This window comes from Vairimorpha necatrix, chromosome 9 (assembly GCF_036630325.1).
Source record: "Vairimorpha necatrix chromosome 9, complete sequence".
Lineage (NCBI taxonomy): Eukaryota > Fungi > Microsporidia > Nosematidae > Vairimorpha > Vairimorpha necatrix.
The window spans coordinates 720,430-733,734 of NC_088824.1; positions in this window are offsets into that span (position 1 = coordinate 720,430).

Sequence of the window (13,305 nt, forward strand, 5' to 3'; positions counted from 1 at the left end):
AGTTCCTAGGAGACTTGCTAGAGGTGGGGACGTTGTAGGAGCACAGCGAGGGTAACCTTAACCACTTTTTTAAAATCTCTCTAAAAGAAGAGGCAAGGGACTTGATTAACTCCCAACCAATGGGACTTGGGCTTGATAAATTGATCGAGCGATTCGAGGAAGGCTTTTAGTAATATACAACTAAAAATATTATTGGCAAACTTTCTTCGTTAAGATATCAGGGGTTCCTTATTAAATTATTTGGATAAGATGGCGGGATTGGCACATAAAGTGAATACCCGGAGTGTGTATTGGTAGCCTTTGCATTAAAAGGACTGCCTAATGACTTAACAAACATTGTGTCAATAAACAAAAAGGATTCTTCATCGGGGAGTAAATCTACAGAGCTTTAAGTAATGTGAAGTGCGAATGTACCAAGATATACAGAGGTAGTGCGAGGAGAGCCAATGAAGGTAGATGCAATGAGGGAAAGGTATCTCAGAAAGAGAATCGGAAAACGGAGAAGGAAAGAAAAAATTGGTGTTTTATTTGCAGAAAAGGGCCACATAGTTGTTCAATGCAGATTTAATAGAAGCCGAAAGATTGTTAGAGGAATAGAGAAAATGAAAGAGGAAGAAGATGAAGAATGTAATTTCAATTTATAATCTTTAACTATTCCCTTTTAAGATCTAATGACACTAAAGTAATATTTAAGGCCGCTTCATTGAATAATTCTGAGGCAAAATTTAAAGTCCTGATCGACACAGGGGCAGATTTAAATCTGATTAGACCAGAGCTTTTGCCAAACAACCCCGTTGTTAATCAGCTAAACAACAGCCTTGGGCAGACAATGGATCGAAAATAAAGATCTTTAAAGCAAACAAAATTATAATAAAGATTGATGGGATGATATCTGAAAATAAATTTTTTATAACAAGAGGTATTACTATTCCATATATCATAGGACATGCGTTACTGGATAAATACAAAATAAATTTAAGATCTGGGGATAATAAAATGGAAAGCGAATCCGGGTTAGTAGCAAAGCGTAAAGCAATAGGTTACCACAAGATCATCACAAAAGATGATAAACCAATACTTATACAGTTATACAAGTTAGGTGGCACAAAGAAAACATGGCCTCTAATAGTAAAAGAATAATTGAATTTGGAAATCATAAGACCTAGTTAAAGTGCATGGAGAAGTCCAATAATAATTGTTTAAAAAAGAATGGAGATCGGCGGTTATGTGTAGACTATAGAAGATTGAATGATGCGACTATTGAAGATGCATACCCAATTCAACGAGTAGAAAAATTTATTAATCATTAGAGGGCGCTACTTACTTCACAAAATTGGACGCAGAATTTGGATATCATCAAATTGATAGGGCACTGTGTTATATCGGAAAACAACCTTAGCCTTTAAAGAAGTGTTATTTTGATTTTACGAAAATGCCATTTGGGCTTTCAATGAATCTGCTGCTTTTCAGCGGGGGATGAATAACATTTTAAAAGAATCTTTATTCAAATTTGTTGAAGTATATATGGATGATATACTTATTTATAATAAAATGGAAGAAGATCATAGGAGAGGCGTCAAAAGGGTACTAGAAAAGCTTAATTCAGTGGGTTAAACTTAATAAGGAGAAGTGGGAATTCAATAAGACCCACTTAAAAATTTTAGGTCATGTTATGTCAAAGGAGGGAATAAGTGTTGATGAGGAAAGAGTTAAAAGCATTTCAGGATTACCAATTCTTAAAAGTAAGGAAAAATTACAATCCTTGTTGGGAATATACAACTATTGCTCCAAGTTTATTAAAAACTATTTCACTACTGAGCAAGAGTTGCTAGCAGTTATAAAATCAATTCAATACTTCAGAATATATTTTTGGGGAAATTTACACTAAAAACGGATCATCGGGCTTTGAAATTTTTGTTTAAGTCTAGGAGTGTAAAAGCTAGGTTGGCTAGATGCTTATACTGCTACAAGAATATGATTTCGATATTGAATACATTACGGGACCATCAAACTATACAGATCACCTAAACAGAGATTTTCAAAAACATGTGGAGACTGTTTTAGAAATAATTATAATACAAAAGAAAAAAATTAAAACAGATAGGATGTTAGTATTATTAAAGTTTTTTATGATTTATTGGGGCATAGATCAAAACAGAATATGAAATATAATATTGGTCGGAAATTTACTTGGAAGAATATAGACAGCTACATGGGAAATTACGAAGATAATTGTGAAATTTTATAAAAAGAAAAGCCTCGGGGTAAATGTAGAGGTATAGTATCATTAGTAACAAAGACAATAGGAGAGATTTGCGAAATAGACATAGTAGGGCCCTTGAGAGAAAGCGAGCAAGGATATAAATTCTTATTGACAACGATTGACCACATTTCGAAAGTTTCTGAGGTGGTGCCGATTTATACAAAAGACAGAACGCGGTTATTTATTTAGTAGATAAACATATACTTAGGAAGTATGGTATTCCAACGGCCATTTTATTGATAATTTCAAAGAATTCAAAAATAATATATGTGAGGAATATGCGAAGACCTAAAAATTCCTATGGAAATGTGGCTTCTTTTATAAACCCACATTCATGGACCTTGTTGAGAGGTTTAATAGATCAATGGCCATAAAATTAAGGAAGGTTACAGAATTTGTGAAATTTGATTGGGCAAAATGTGTCTCTAAAGTAGTCAGGGCCTATATGCAATAATATCATAGGGCTATAGGTGTGCACCAATAGAACTCTTAACAAGAATAGTTCCTAAAAGATAGATATACAAGAAGGAATGCATCTCACAAAAGATAAGAAAGAGTTTCAGGAGCAAGCGATTAAAAACTTGGACGTTTACAGGCGAGAATACGACACTAGTAAAAAAGCTATTTCCGACGATAAGGATGCCATTTAGGTGGGAGATGGGGTTTGGTATTATTTAATTCTACCGTTTAGAGAGTAACTCGAACTAAAAGGGGAAGAAAAAGGAACGGTTGTAGAACTGCGATTCAATTCATTAAAGTTGTTGATAGATTTTTTAATATTTTATACGTTACCCCTAATTTTATGAAGAATAATAAACATATTAACACGGTTGAGAATGAGATAGAAACCATGAATAAAGAGATTATAGAGAGAATATTTTAAATGAGATACGAGGACTTGAGTTTATGTCCTTCTTTAAGAATATGGAGAACGAAAGAGAGATTGATTGGATTGTGGTTAGAGCCAGTTACAATTTGATCGATTGGCACTACGAGACTATTGAAGATCGTAAAAAAATTAGCTATGTGAAATAATACAGATGGTTATAGGGGCATTCGGAAGTAAAACATTGTCTTTGGCAAAACTTTATCGAATGAAGCAGGACAAGACGAAAGCATTAAACAGTACATCGAGAATGCAAAGTCTTCATCGCAGCTGTTTAATCTTAAACAAGAAGAAGTAATTGAGATTATTATAGGTGGGATAAAAGACGAATTTGGAAGAGTCAAACATTTTTTAGAAAAAAGTGGATCTTTAGTTGAAAAAAAAATTTTAAAATTGTAAAATTATCGAAGAGAATGTTTAGAAGAAATTAAGAGAAAACAGAAGATGAATGTTTTACTCAAAAAACTTTAAATTTTAAAAATTTAAACAAATAAACAAGTAATTAAATGCTACAATTGTAAAAAAGTAGAACATGTTGCAAGAAACTGTCGTATATAAACCAATTACAATCAACAAAGAAGTAAGAAAGTAGATGAATTTACCACTGAACTATCAGACATTATTTAAAATAAAAAAAATTTAGTTTATTTTTATGGACAAGAGGTTCCTGTTACTTTTGACACTGGATCAACTTACAACTTTATCAGTAACGCGGTAGCTGCAAAGTTTAATCTACCATTTCAATGGAGTTCTAAAGAAATGTAATTTAAGACCTGCCTTGAAGAGCCTTTCATATTAAACAAACATACATTTATTGAATTGACGTATAAAGACCAAGATTATCGTTTAAAATTTTTTATTTTACCTAAAGTGAGAATCAAAAAAATATTGATCGGTAAAAATGGGATGAGGGAGATGATGGAAACAGAAGATGAAGTATATGTGTGCAAAATCAAGGCGGAAGCGGGCAAAAAAGTAGCAGAGCTTGTATAATCATCGTCAAAGAACATGGAAGAAGGCGTTGAAATAGCGATTCAGAAGCTTTTAAGCAAGGGATATATTCAGGAGTCTATGTCTACTTGGCTTAAAAATCTTCGGCCGGGAATAAAATCAGATGGTTCTATTCGAGTGACAACATATTTAGTAGCGTTAAATAAAATAGTTGAACTTGATAGGGGTTCCCTCCTCATAATGGACGAGATTTTATGTAATTTGCGTGGAATGAAATTTCCCCAAAGTTAGATTGAAAGATGGTTTTGAAATATAGTTGGTGGAAAGAGATAGATTCAAGACGGCATTTAGATTCAAACATAGACTGTACGAATGGAAGGTGATGCCACAAGGATTCAAAAATTCTCTTGCTATATTCCAGGGGTTCGTGGATTTTGCACTCAAAGAAGAAATAGGAAAGAGTTGTTTCTGTTATGTGGATGATATTTTAATTTTTGGCAGAGATGAAAGGGAACATGACGAGGCATATAAAAGAATTATAGAAGCTTTAGATAGAAACAAGCTTAAAATAAATGAAGATAAATCAAGTTCTAGATGGCGTAAAATCGACTTTTAGGACACCATATAGAAGAAGGTAAGATATTCCCGTTAATTAATAAATTACAAGGAATGAAGAATTTAAAATCACCAAGGGATAAGCAACAGTTGCAGGATTTTTAGGAGCTATTAACTATTATAGAAAATTTATTAAAGACTGCTCCGGTTCATGTAGTCCACTGTATGAATTATTAAAAGACAATAAAACTTCATTTGGATAGAGAAAGAAGAGAAACTTTTTAGGAAGATCAACAAGATTCTCAAAATGAACACAGGATTATTCCAGCCAGATTATACTAAAGATTTTATTTTGACAACGGACGCTTCTAAGTATGGAATCGCAGCAGTACTTTGTCAAATTATTGATGAAGAGGAGATTCTTATTGCATTGCTTCTAGAAAAACAAAAAGATCATGAAATTAATCACGGTATTAGTGAGAAAGAGTGTTTGGCCATGTTATGGGGCATGAAAAATTTTAATTACTTTTTATATGGTGCGAAATTTGAGGTAATTACAGATTATAAAGCAATAGAAGTGCTTAATAAAGGTGAAATAAATTCCCCGAGAATTCGAAGATGGTTAGATAGAATGTCTAGATATTGCTTTAAGGTGACGTACAGACAAGGCAAAGACATGCCTCACGTAGATTGTTTGAGCAGAAATTTTGATTACGTTGAAGACGAGGAAATGAAGGATGATAGTAAACAACTGGAAGAAGACAAAGAAAACAGGAAGGATATAGAAATCAAGAATTATAAGGTTATGAAAAGAAATTGTGCAAGCTATTCATTAAGAACTATTACATAGAGGGAAACAATAATTAAAGTATGAAATTACAAAAAGAGGACTCGAAATTAATAATGTAGAAAACTAGTTTAGATATTAGTAAATGAATGTGAGATATGTTGTCAATATAATTCAAAAAAGAAAAAAATGTTTATTTTTGTTGCGGCGTTTGGAAGAGGAGAAAAGGTTGCGGTGGATATAATAGGCCCAATAGGGAAGCAAAATGTTATATCGGCTATTGAATATTTTACTTCAGAAAGCTTTGCAAAGTTCTTAGTTTAAGAAAATATGAAAAGATAGTAAGGTTTATAGAAGAAGTCAATGAAAATTTAAGATAAAAACACTTTTATTAGATCAGTCAAATAAAAATTTCCGTTCAAGGCCGTCAATTTTTGTAAGCACTATAATATTAAGTTACATTATACGTCTCCCTACCATCATAAATCCAATGGTAGAGTAGAGAGATTTATTAGGACACTACAAGATCTAATCTTTAAGATTAAGGAAGACAGTTTTTTAAAAACGAAGTTAAAAAGAGCTATAGAGATTTATAACAACATATTTAATACTGGAATCTTAATGGCTTTCCAAGAAGCACCCTTGTTTAATGAACAAGACAAACGTAAATTGATTTAAATGGAAAATATAATAACATACACTAAAAAGAATGGATAAGGTGAAGAATATCATTTTTTAGACTAGGGGAGGTTGTGTTAAATAGACAAGAAGGGAATAGAGGAAAATGTAGCCCCAAGTTGAAGGTTCGAAGATGTGTTTATTTTGCTTTAAAAAATATGCGTATATAATCAAAATAGAAAAAAGGAAAATAAAAAGACGCGCTTCTCAGTTAAAGCTTTTAGTTGATGAACCAACTTTGTACATGGAGATGTTGATAGGTATAAGATATTTTATATGTTACTCCCAATTTTATGAATAATAATAAACATATTAACAAGATTGTAAAAAAGATTACGGGGCTATTTGGTACTCACTTCAGACACATGAGCCTCCCCGCTTACAATAAAATGGCTTGTGAAACGGACAAACCAGAGTTTAGTAGGTAAGTAATGAAGGCGGCGAGGGTTTTTAGAGCCAGTGGGATGGGTATTTACCGTTTGTAATTATGTGTACGAGGTATTCATATCATAAAATCGCATATGTCTCTATTCGAAATGCTATGGCAGGAAGTCGTACTACTTAGCACAATCGACGAACTACAGAGCGATTTTGAAATGTTGTTTATAAACACGGCTTATTTTCTGATCGAACGCACAAGACTCAACAACAAAATAAGAGAATTTACATGATGAAAGAATGTTGAAGATATCAGAAAATATGAAGAGCAGAAATCGAGAAAACTATCCGCCGACGATGGAAAAGAATGAACATTAATGTTCATCAGCATTAGGTATATGACTAGCAAACTTGATAAAATACATCGGTCTCTACATAGTCACGAAAAAAAGAGATTATTGGTGTATACGACATATTATTTTGTATAATACGCCCTAAAAATATTTTTATTATGCCTCTAAAATTGAAAATGAATCATCAAGATTGTACAAATTCTAAGAATAAAAGCTTTGAAGTAGAGCATGTGATCGAGATTTCAGAAGAAAGAAACTTATTTTTTAATTGTTTAAAGTGTAAGATTATTGTTTAAATATTTTTCCGATAAGGGTAAATAAGATGTAATTTATAAAAGAACTTTGGGTTATATAATTCTAATTATTTCATAGCATTTTCGGTTTAAAGCGTACGACTAACTCTTTACTATTTAAATTGAGTCTATTTTACGTCTTAATCGTTAAATAATGTAGTTGAAAAATAAAAATATAATATTAGATGTCAATAGTCATTGAATTGATTGAAAAAATGTTTCTAAATTGTAGTTTTGGGGTTCTAGTTTCAAAAAGTTTTATATAACTCTGTTTTGTTAAGACTAACGAAAATTGTATGCCAAGTGATTGAATCATTATTTCACTTCAAACAAATATGTCATATTGGTATGGATTCAAATCATCAAGTGTAATTTGCGGTATTGTCGATACCACCTTATACCGGCAAAAGAACATTTGAGAGCCGTAACTAATAGATCTGAGGAAAATTTGTTACCTATTATTAAAAATGTTTGTAAAAATAGGACTTTTTTGTACAGCGATTTATGGACCATCTACAAAAAAAAATATTGGAAAAAAAGAGTCAGACTTCGATAGTATATCATTCTCTCAATTTTATGAATCTTAACACAGGAGTCTCTACTCAACATGTAGAATAATACGGGGCTAAGCAAAAATTTCCATCAATAATGAAAGGTATAAAAAAGAAATATTGCAAAATTATTTTATAGAAATTGAGTTTTGTGATCGATATAGAAGATGCGATAACAATTTTACTTAGGTTGTTGAATATTTTTAATATGCATCTTGATCATTTAAAGGTCTTTTTGTTTCTTAGTCTGCCAAATCTTTATTTTTATATATATCGTATAATACTCATTATCCAAAAAAACTTAAAGGAGCCTATGAATTAAGGAGTATTGGGGCAGATTGGAACATTTTATTAACAAAAATGTTCTTGTAATATACAAACGGTTGATAATCTACTGGAAATATAACATCATTTCAGGAAGTGAAGCCTTGTTCTGAGGCGGGGAGAGTGTTACCGGCTGCATTGCACACGCAAAAAATCAGACTGAGATTGAAAGATGAAACAGTTGCTATTGATTTAAAACTAAACTATTTAAGAAATCTTCAACAAAGTATAATTCCAATAAATACAGTTCTCATTCTATTAAAAATACTTCTTAAATAATTAGCTCTTCTTCTGGTAACAGTCTTTTTAAGATTAAAAATCAAAGAGAGTATCTTGGAAATGAATATCTGTGAAGATATGTACTTTAAGAACATTGAAGCAACAATAAAACTTTTTAGTTAAGGATCTTCTAAACGATTGACTGCTTTCAGACATTGTTCGACTTCGTAACGACTTGTTCTTATAAACGTTGAGGGATGTTCCAGCTTTACTGACAGTAAAGCTTATCATTATGTTAATGAAAAGCGTAATTTAAATAGGGAATTTCTTAGGGACAATCTACCCATTTCACAAACTTCTCAGAGCATTCTATTGCTAGGTATTGAATTATATACTTAATAATCAATAGATTTTTGCAAAATATGTATTAATTCATCTGATAAAATCAAGAATACAGTGATTGAAGTAATTGATCTGCATAGTGAAGCTAGCTACTAAATTGGAGGTCCTTCTGTTTGAGTACAATTTGATGAATTCGCCATATGCAACAAGATCATTGATCTAATTCTTCTTTAACTTTGAATTCTATACACGAATTCAATGGTTCTTAGGCGTTATTATAAATTATAAAAAATTGTTCTTAATTTCTTCAAAATCGACAATCTACTACTATTGAAGATTTTTTTGAACTTAGAGTAAAAGCTAGCCTGTTACTGATTACCGTTAATTTTCTTTTTATTGTTCAGCGTCAGGAAATTTCGTAAGCGAACACTACATAGTAAATCACTCGCTTGGCTTTATAGAGGCAAAAGAAGACAACACAAATTATATAAAAAATTTGTGGTACCATAAGAAAACGAATATAGATCAAGATGAGGGTTGACAGGAAAAGATTGATTATTAATAGGTGAATTTGTATGAAAAAAAGAAATATCAACCAGTCAAATAATGAATCATTATATTTTTAATCAAAATTGAACTTTGTAGGTTAGATTGAATAATAAACTTCTTGTGAATAAAATTTTTCTGTAAGAGGACAAGAAAATGAAGTAACGGCTATTAATATTATATTGGCAATTAATTATAGTGATATAGTTATCATATAGTTATAATAGTTACATCTTAAATAGTAGATAACGATATATGAGAAAACAATAGCAGTAAGTAAATTTGGCCTTAGAAAACTAACTGGTTTAATAAAAGAACCGAAATTTGGGTTCATGAGATAATTAAAATTCAGTAATGTAAAAGGTTTTGGATGATACTATGTCGATTGTGTCTAGAAGTTGGTAATGGAAGTGAGAACTTGCGCATGAAGAATTATAATTGACTCCTGAAGTAACAGATAAAAGTTCTCCTGAAATTTTTTAAAAAATCATGTGTGCTCTGATTCATTGTGCAACAAAACCTTTTTAATTCTTGATTTTGCTTAAAAAGATAATTTGTTTTGGTATAAACTATTACTTTACAAAGATTTTTTATGAAAATCTAATACTTGCGGTACTAATGCTGTAAAATAAAGTTTGTACGAAGCAAAAAAGAAGACTTAGGTTAGACACAAAAAAGATTTAAACTTCAGCCTCGCTAACATGATTAATGTTAAAATATAAATTGTAAAAGTGTTTATATTCTTTGGCTTTTGGTTTTATTATTACTTTTGTTCCCGTCTAAATTTTAAAAAGACATCTTTAAAACTAATGTTATTGTGCGAGCGAACGTTGATTTCTCTTCAGAACGTACAAAAATAATAAATAGAAAGAACATGAATACATTAATAATTGATTGTTTTGTATTAAACGGTTTTAAGACTAGATATAGTGAAAATCTCTGTATCTTCTTTAGTTTTACAATTCACTCTGTTGTTTATGAGAATTTCTGCAATCGTAACTTCTTTAGAAAAAAACAACGATAATTTTAGTTTTTTGGTTTTGATATTATTATCAAGTCTTTAGTTAAAATGACCTCGTCACCCATTTCAAGTGTATATTGAGATATGGACCTAAGAAATACGATCCATATATGCAAGGTAGATTAAAGTTTCTAACACAGTTTGAATTGTTCTCCAAGAACATTTTCGACACATCTCTTTTATTTTCTGTCTCAAGTCAAAATTCTATTTTTTTTCAGACTATAATTCAGAGACTCGTTCTAATCATGCGTAAAAACGAAATTAAATCCTGGTATTTTGTTTGAAAAAAATAAATGAATTTGTTTTATCGCACTATGATTGTATAAATTTAATTTGTAAAGAACTTTATAGAATGTTTAAGCCATTCATTTTTATTTTCGGTTCTAGAATTGTCAAGGGAAAGCAAATCCTCTATAAAAACATGTTCTTAAATAGTACTAATATTCGTTGGTTAAATCTTTCTATTTACCAATTTGATTGTGAGTGATGGGGCACACTATGTTTTTGATCAATAAAAAAGTCTGCAAAGTTTATTTATATGTAAATTATAGAATTTTCATTCATTATTGCTTTAAAGAATCTTGGAGAGACCAGTTATATTGTAAAATAAATAGTAGGTTTTCTATAACCTCTCCTCCCGTTTTACTTTTTTTTGGAAAGGCCCAGTTAAACTTACAATACACATTAATATTGTTAAAATTCAACAATTCTCATTGTCAAATTTTTTATAGTGCTTAATAGCGATTAAATCGATCATATTAGCTTCATCGGTTTAGAGGCCGTTATATAGACTTGGCTATTACTGTTTACAGACGCGATTGTATACATACAATGCATTCGAAAAGAACTTTTATAATATTGTCCCTAGGGATTTTCAGAGAAACCTTATTTCATGATGACTTAAATCTGTTAACGCCTTTGTTACGAGACTGGTGGAAGCTCAACATTTGACTTCGATGGCTTCAAGATGTTTACTATAAAAACCGGTAGGTGGTTTCATATGTCTCATACCTTAAATATAGTGCCTCATCTACAAGAAGGAAATTGGCAGCCTTTTGTTTTTACTGTTTTTTGTCGCTTTTCTAAAACAACTTTATTATCTTTGCCTCGTAAGATTAATGTTAAATTTTCGTGTTCAACATCTTTTCTGAGAGAAAGAATATTTTTAGATGGGAAAATTTATTTTGGCCAAAATGTTATTATGCCAGTATATTCTTTTTGAAAAATTTTATAAATAAAATTCAATGTTCTGGTTGTATACTAACGAGTTTTCGCACGAGTCGTGGATTCGAATCCAGTTTGAAGTGTTAATTAATCTAAATGAGATATGATTCGGACAGGGCCTTTCGTAATGAAAACTCAGGGACAATGCTTGAACAAGGCAGAAATCCTAAGGAATCAACGCTCGCGCGCCATATTAACTAGCTTAAATTGTGAGTATTTATTTAAAAGTGCTTTATGTAGATAAGTTATAATCTTTCTTCGTATCGTTTTTCTTTATTTCTAGAGTTCAAAAACTGATTGAGAAGAAAATATTCATTTAATTTAAATTCAACGAAACAAAAGTGAAAATAAGCATTATGAGATGAAAAATAGATGTAATAAATGGATAAAAAACGTATGAGTTTGAAGCTAATAAAAAGGGGATGGAATATGAAGCAACTGAAAGAATTAGAAGAATATCCGAACCACTAGAAATAATATCTAGAGTCAATAAAGCAATCTTAGATCTGCGTGTTTTTTTTAATTTATCATGCTATACAATACTTTTTTGATATTTTGGGGAAATATAAGGCCGATGTATGGATGATAGTAAATAGTCTTACAAAAAAAAATTCTAGATATTTTGGAATTGATATAGAGAATAGTTAAATTATAACAAGTGATTTAAGCTTAAATTGTAAATTCAAAAAAATTGACAATTTAATAAACTCCGTTTTTATGTGGGCTAATATGTTGAAGTGTATACAAAAGATTCTTATAATGTTCTTAAAAACGAGGAACATAAACTAACAGACACTATGAATTTAGGAAAATAGTAGTTAAGTATATTTATAGGAGAGGGTATCGCATAGGGAGAGGCATTGTTATTTTATGTTTAACCCTTATTCATTTAATAGCAATATTTAATTAGATGTTACAGCGAAACAACCTTAATTAACGTCGCTATGATTTAATAAAATTATAAATAAAGCAAAATGTTACAGTTTAATATTAGTGCGAGCATACTTTAACATCTATATAAAATTTAAATCATATATAGGTATTGAATTTATCAAAAAAAAAATTTTAGCTTTTGGTTCACACAAAAAATACGTTCTAATATTATACTTAGCATATATAAAAAATTGAAATTTCAATAAGAAAATAAGTTCTATGGCAGCCCTAATCATAAACAACGCTCAGATAGTCAAAAGGTTTTTTATAAGGGTCTAATATTTTAATTGTTTGTTAATCTGAATTTTTTTAATGTATGCTTGAAGTTGCTTACAGCTAATTTTTGTTTCGTAAACTGCGTTTAAGTTTTTTTTATAATAGTGCTAATTCCCAGTTTCGAAATATCATGAAATTATCTTTGTAGATTTCTAACTTTGTCAGTTTTGTAGACATCTATTAGAGCAACTCATAAAGTCATTTACAAATGGCAAACATACAATTAAAAACCATAGTTAAATGTTTTTTGCTTAATAAACAAATAGTCTTTAATGACAAATCAAAACAATTACGCCTCAGAAATCTAGACTAGCGCAATACCATGCTCCTTCAAGAAAATCACCCTCATACATATACTATAAAATATCCTAATCATTGCACACATGACACTAGCTTCTTTTTATATTAAATTTAGCAAATTACTATATTTTTTAGGTTCTTGTTTTGTTAAAAAGATTCTTAGATAGGTTTTTGGTAAATTAGATATCAATTAAACATTTAATTCAAAAACAGCTTATGTCTATGAGGTATACATAGTTCTACACACAAAAAATATTTAGTTCGTGTATGATATTGATCTTTGAAATACTTATTCTGCATAATGTTAGTTTCGATTTCGTCATGTTTGTTTATTTTATTTACTGTGGTGCCAGAAACATTATCGGTGAGTAAAAAAAAACTCTACTGTTTTTTACACAATTTTGTAAAAACTCATCTGTATTGAC